At 49.1% G+C, this 6,404-nt stretch overlaps 1 long non-coding RNA gene and 1 other non-coding gene across 2 annotated transcripts in view; both read left to right on the top strand.

Annotated features, from left to right (window-relative positions):
- Nucleotides 1-164: 164 nt before the first annotated feature.
- The window catches only part of LOC105512123, a 26,552-nt gene continuing 20,312 nt past the window's right edge, over nucleotides 165-6,404 (top strand). Inside the window, exon 1 of the long non-coding RNA XR_001001814.1 lies at nucleotides 165-244. This is a non-coding gene — a long non-coding RNA (uncharacterized LOC105512123). The remainder of the gene's footprint in view (nucleotides 245-6,404) is intronic.
- Nucleotides 296-377, top strand: TRNAS-GCU. Its single transcript has one exon. It is a non-coding gene; the product is annotated as a tRNA-Ser (tRNA).

Here is a 6,404-nt window from a genome sequence, read left to right as displayed (position 1 = left end):
GGCTTCCCGGGACGCGCTCTCCTCACTCCCGGCCGGCGCGCGCACCCTGGACCAAGCGCGCCTTGAACGAGCAGCGCGCTGGGCTGGACTCGGAGGGAAACCGTGGCAGAGCTCGGCGCAGCGTGGTGGAGGATGGCGCGGGCTCAGCCGAAAGGAAATCAAAACGCTCCCTTCCTTCCGCGGCTTCTCGTTTCCCCGTGTCCGAAGAGGTCTGCGCTCCGAGGTAGGTGGTAGTGCTTGGAAGGTGCGGAGGAGACGAGAGATAAGTGAATGTGGAAAGAACTGCGTTACGTGGGACGAGGTGGCCGAGTGGTTAAGGCGATGGACTGCTAATCCATTGTGCTTTGCACGCGTGGGTTCGAATCCCATCCTCGTCGGCCCTGTTTTATAGAGTGGGGTGGGAAAAGCATTTAAATTTTCACATCCTGCCTGTTTGGAGCAGCAAGCTGAGGAAAACTGAACTGGGGGTATGAGTGGAATTCGATCCCAAGTCTCTCTGGTATTTATCCACCACGTATCTCCTACCTGTTCCTACTCCAGGTATCTGTAGCTCTGGGCAGAGGCCAAAGGTGTTTTCTTTACTTCTAGAAAGAGGAGGGCCCAGGGTTTGGTGGCACAGAAAAGACTAAAACCGGGATTCTGGCCAGTGTGAAGCTGGGGGCCAGTGTATGATCTGCAGAAATTAGGGAAGCCCGCATTGGAGGCATCGCCCTCCCCGTCCGAAGTAGTGGTACTTGTCCTACTCCCCAGCACTTCTCCTCCCAGGGCGGGGACCTTGTGTCCATACGCCTCGCTCCCCAACACAACACACACAATCTCTTTTTTTTTTTTTTGAGGCGGATTCTTGCTGTGTCGCCCAGGCTGGAGTGCAGTGGCGCAATCTCGGCTCACTGCAACCTCTGCCTTAAGCGATTCTCCTGCCTCAGCCTCCTGAGTAGCCTGCCGCACGCCCGGCTAATTTTTTGTATTTTTAGCAGAGACGGAGTTTCACCATGTTAGCCAGGATGGTCTCGATCTCCTGACCTCCTGATCTGCCTACCTCGGCCTCCCAAAGTGCTGGGATTACAGGTGTGAGCCGCCGCGCCCGGCCACACACAAACTCTTAAGCAGAAGGCTTTGAACATTCCAATATCAGGCCACCATACTCTTAATAAGTATTTGTGGATTAATTCATCTATGGACTCTTTAGAACACGAGAAGCCATGGGAAGGGCAGACACTGCCACTGCTAAATCAATTACCGTATATTACTCAACTTTTTAGGCTGATCCAGGGAGGCCCCTATAGGGCAGAGTGCTCTGAATCTTGGGATGTCAGGACAGACTGGGCAGGGCTTCAAATAAGGATAAAGTGTTTGTCCCGCTATTCCACAGGCAGTAGGGTGCCACGGTTGTGGAGTTGAAGAGTGATCAGAAAACCTTTATTTTGCAACCTAGTGCAAAAACACACATTGAGTACCTGCTCCCTGCCAGGGACTGTGTTAGGCATGAAGGGATTGGCCTTGGAGGAGACACAGGTATTGTCCTTGAGGGGTTTCTGCTGGTGACCTTGGCTGTAAAGAGGAGAAAGGCGGCCGGGCGCGGTGGCTCAAGCCTGTAATCCCAGCACTTTGGGAGGCCGAGACGGGTGGATCACGAGGTCAGGAGATCGAGACCATCCTGAGCTACACGGTGAAACCCCGTCTCTACTAAAAAAAATACAAAAAACTAGCCGGGTGAGATGGCGGGCGCCTGTAGTCCCAGCTACTCGGGAGGCTGAGGCAGGAGAATGGCGTAAACCCGGGAGGCGGAGCTTGCAGTGAGCCGAGATCGCGCCACTGCACTCCAGCCTGGGCGACAGAGCTAGACTCCGTCTCCAAAAAAAAAAAAACCACCTTCATAATGATGTCTAAACTTGGTGTTTGATCAATTGTCTGGGTGCCATGACTTAGCCAACTTGACAAATAAAAGTAACTATCACACGACTCTACTGCTGTCGTCTGACACATGGCACTGGGGCTCCTCCCACTTGCCTCCCACAGCTAAAGCCAGACACGAGACTCACCCGAGATTCCACCCCGAGTCCCCTTTCCAGGCTGGTTTCTGCCATCTAGACCCACAACCACCTACCCTTCAAGAACTGAATCAGTGCAGTCCCAGACTGGGCCATTCACAGATGGCCATCTCCCAGCTGCAGGTGTTTTTTTGTTTTTTGTTTTTGAGATGGAGTCTCGCTCTGTCACCCAGGCTGGAGTGCAGTGGCGCAATCTTGGCTTACTGCAACCTCCACCTCCCGGGTTCAAGCAGTTCTCCCGCCTCAGCCTCCCAAGCAGCTAGGACTACAGGCGTGCATCACCAGGTCCAGCTAATTTTTGTATTTTTTTTGTAGAGATGGGGTTTCGCCATGTTGGCCAGGCAGGTCTCGAAATCCTGACCTCAGGTAATCCACCCGCTTCAGCCTCCCAAAGTGCTGGAATTACAGGTGTGAGCCACTGTGCCCTGCCCCAGCTGCAGTTTTAACAGGGTTCTGTCCCAAGTTAATTGAAGGCTTGATTGAAGCCTAAAAGACAGCTAATCAGACCCTTCACTTGTCCCAAGGTGAAGGTCAACAGCTGTAGTTTCCTGAGGCCCCATCATATGTCAGCCCCAGCTAAGGGCTTTGCCCACCCTGAGTTTTCCAACAGCCCCTCAAGGGAGGTCTGTTCACCCCTCACATCCTTCTCCCTCCTCCTGAGTGCTTGCCCCCTCCTTAGGCCCCCACACTACACCAGCTTCATGGCCTGGCTTTGGGAGCTCCAGAGCTGCCTCCAACCTGGAGGGAGTCCCCTGCCTCCAAGTGCTGGAAGGATGGAATTATTATCTGAACCAAGCAAGATCATGCTTGGCTACTGGTCTACTGTCCTGCATGGCATCCTGGGGTCTCTGGAGGCACTTTTCTTGGGAAGCAGGACAGGCAGAGTGTGGGCTCTGAAGATGGAATTCCAGCTCTGCTGTATGGTCTTGAGTAAGGTCCTTTTTTTAAAAAAATTTTTTGAGACATAGTCTCTCTCTGTCGTCCAGGCTGGAGTGCCCTGGCCGGATCTCAGCTCACTGCAGGCTCCGCCTCCCGGGTTTACGCCATTCTCCTGCCTCAGCCTCCCAAGTAGCTGGGACTACAGGCGCCCGCCACCTCGCCCGGCTAGTTTTTTGTATTTTTTAGTAGAGACGGGGTTTCACAGTGTTAGCCAGGATGGTCTCGATCTCCTGACCTCGTGATCCGCCCGTCTCGGCCTCCCAAAGTGCTGGGATTACAGGCTTGAGCCACCGCGCCCGGCCAAAAATAATTTTTTTAAAACAATTGAGCCAAAATATACATAATTTAAAATTAACCATTTTAAAATGTGGCATTTAGTATATTCACAGTGTTGTACAACTACTACCTTTATCATGTACCAAAACATTTCCATCACCCCACAGAAAACCCCATATCCATTAACAGTTACTCCCCAGTTCCCCATCCCCTACTCCCCATCAACATTGATCTGCTTCCTATCTCTGTGGATCTGCCTATTCTGAATGTTTCAAATACATGTAATCATACAATATGTGATCTTTTATATCTGACTTCTTTCACTTAGCATAGGAATTGCTTGGTCATATGGTAGCTGTACATTTAACTTTTTTTTTTTTGAGACGGAGTCTTGCTGTGTCGCCCAGGCTGGAGTGCAGTGGCTGGATCTCAGCTCACTGCAAGCTTCACCTCCCAGGTTTATGCCATTCTCCTGCCTCAGCCTCCCAAGTAGCTGGGACTACAGGTGCCCACCACCTCGCCCAGCTAGATTTTTGTATTTTTTAGTAGAGATGGGGTTTCACCGTGTTAGCCAGGATGGTCTTGATCTCCTGACCTCGTTATCTGCCCATCTCAGCCTCCCAAAGTGCTGGGATTACAGGCTTGAGCCACTGCACCTGGCCACATTTAACTTTTTGAGGAACTGCCAGACTATTTGTCATGGCGGCTGTACCATTTTATATTCTCACCAGCAATGTATAGGGGTTCTAATGTCTCCACATTCTTGCTAACACTTAGTTTTTTTCATTAAAAAAATTACTATAACCAGAGCTGGGCGTGCTGGCTCACGCCTGTAATCCCAGCACTTTGAGAGGCCGAATTGGGCAGACTACTTGAGGTCAAGAGTTCAAGACCAGCCTGGCCAGCATGGCAAAACCCTGTCTCTATTAAAAATACAAAATTAGCTGGGTGTGGTGGTGCATGCTTGTAGTCCCAGCTACTTGGGAGGCTGAGGTGGGAGAATTGCTTGAACGTGGAAAGTGAGGGTTGCAGTGAGCTGAAGATTGTACTACTGTACTCCAGCCTGGGCGACACAGTGAGACTGTCTCAAAAAAAAGAAAAAAGACTATAACCGTCCTAGTGGATATGAAGTGGTATCTCCTCGTGGTTTTGATTTACATTTCTCTAATGAATAATAACGTTGAGCATCTTCTCTTGTGCTTGTTGGCCATTTGTATAGCTTCTTTGTTTTATTATTTATGTATTTTTTGAGACAGAGTCTCACTCTGTCACCCAGGCTGGAGTGCAATGGCATGATCTTGGCTCACTGCAACCTCTGCCTCCCAGGCTTAAGCAATCCTCCCACCTCAGCCTCACGAGCAGCTGGGATTATAGGCACACACCACCACACCCAGCTTATTTTTATAATCTTTGTAGAGACAGGGTTTCGCCATGTTGCCCAGGCTTGTCTCAAATTCCTGACCTCAAGCAATCCACCTGCCTCGGCCTCCCAGAGTGCTAGGATTACAGACATGAACCACCGTGCCCAGCCTGTATGTCATCTTTGGAGAAGTGTCTATTCAAGCCCTTTGTCCATTTTTGTGGTTGTCTTTTTGTTGTTGAGTTCTAAGAGTTCGTTATGTATTCTGGAAACTAGACCCTTACTGAATATATGATTGCATATATTTTCTCCTATCCCATATGGTGTCTTTTCACTTTCTTGATAATGTCATTTGATAAACAAAAGTTTTAGGCTGGGCACGGAGGCTCATGCCTGTAATCCCAGCACTTTGGGAGGTTAAAGCAGAAGGATTGCTTGAGCCCAGGAGTTCAAGACCAGCCTGGGCAACATGGCAAAACCCTGTCTCTACAAAAAAATACAAAACTTGGCACGGTGGTTCATGCCTGTAATCCCAGCACTTTGGGAGGCTGAGGGAGGCAGATCACCTGAAGTCAGGAGCTCAAGACCAGCCTGGCCAACGTGGTGAAACCCCATCTCTACTAAAAATGCAAAAATTAGCTGGGCATGGTGGCACGTGCCCGTAATCCCAGCTACTCAGGAGGCTGAGGTGGGAGAATTGCTTGAACCCAGGAGGTGGAGGTTGCAGTGAGCCGAGATGGCACCACTGCACTCCAGCCTGGGCAACAAGAGTGAAACTCCATCTCAAAAAAAAAAAAAAAAAACTTAGCTGGCCATGATGTCATGGGCCTGTAGTCCCAGCTATTCAGGAGGCTAGGTTTGGGGATCTCTTGAGCCTGGGAGGCAGAAGTTGCAGTGAGCTGAGATCACACCACTGCACTCCAGCCTGAGCAACAGAGTGAGACCCTGTCTCTAAATAAATAAATAAAATAAATAAAAAATTTAAATTTTGATGAAGTTCCCATTTATCTTGTTTTTTGTTTTTTGTTTTGTTTTTTTCTGTTGTTGCCCATGGCTTTGGTGTCTTATTTGAGAATTCATTGCCAAATCCAAAGTAATGAAGATTTACGTGTCGGCCTCTGAGTGTAAGCTAAGCCATCATATACCCTGTGACCTGCATATATATATCCAGATGGCCTGAAGTAAATGAAGAATCACTAAAGAAGTGAAAATGACCTGTTCTTGCCTTAACTGATGACATTACCTTGTGAAATTCCTTCTTCTGGCTCATCCTGGCTCAAAACCTCCCCCACTGAGCACCTTGTGACCCCCGCCCCTGCCCGCCAAAAAACAACCCCCTTTGACTAATTTTCCTTTACCTACCCAAATCCCATAAAATGGCCCCATACCTATCTCCTTTCACTGACTGTCTTTTTGGACTCAGCCTACCTGCACCCAGGTGAAATAAACAGCTTTACTGCTCACATAAAACCTGTTTGGTGGTCTTTTCACACAGATATGAGTGAAATTATGCCTACATTTTCTTCTAAGAGTCTTACAGTTTTAGTTCCTATAATATAGGTCATTTGTCTGTTTTGAGTTAGTTTTTGCATATGGTATGAGGTAGGGGTTCAGATTTGTTAAAGAGACTATCTTTCCCCATTGAATGGTCTTAGAATTTTTGTCAAAAATTATTTAGCCAGCCGGGCACGGTGGCTCAAGCCTGTAATCCCAGCACTTTGGGAGGCCGAGACGGGTGGATCATGAGGTCAGGAGTTCGAGACCATCCTGGCTAACAC

The sequence above is a fragment of the Colobus angolensis genome, unplaced genomic scaffold (genome assembly GCF_000951035.1).
Source record: "Colobus angolensis palliatus isolate OR3802 unplaced genomic scaffold, Cang.pa_1.0 Scaffold21, whole genome shotgun sequence".
Lineage (NCBI taxonomy): Eukaryota > Metazoa > Chordata > Mammalia > Primates > Cercopithecidae > Colobus > Colobus angolensis.
This window is presented reverse-complemented; position numbering and strand designations above follow the sequence as displayed.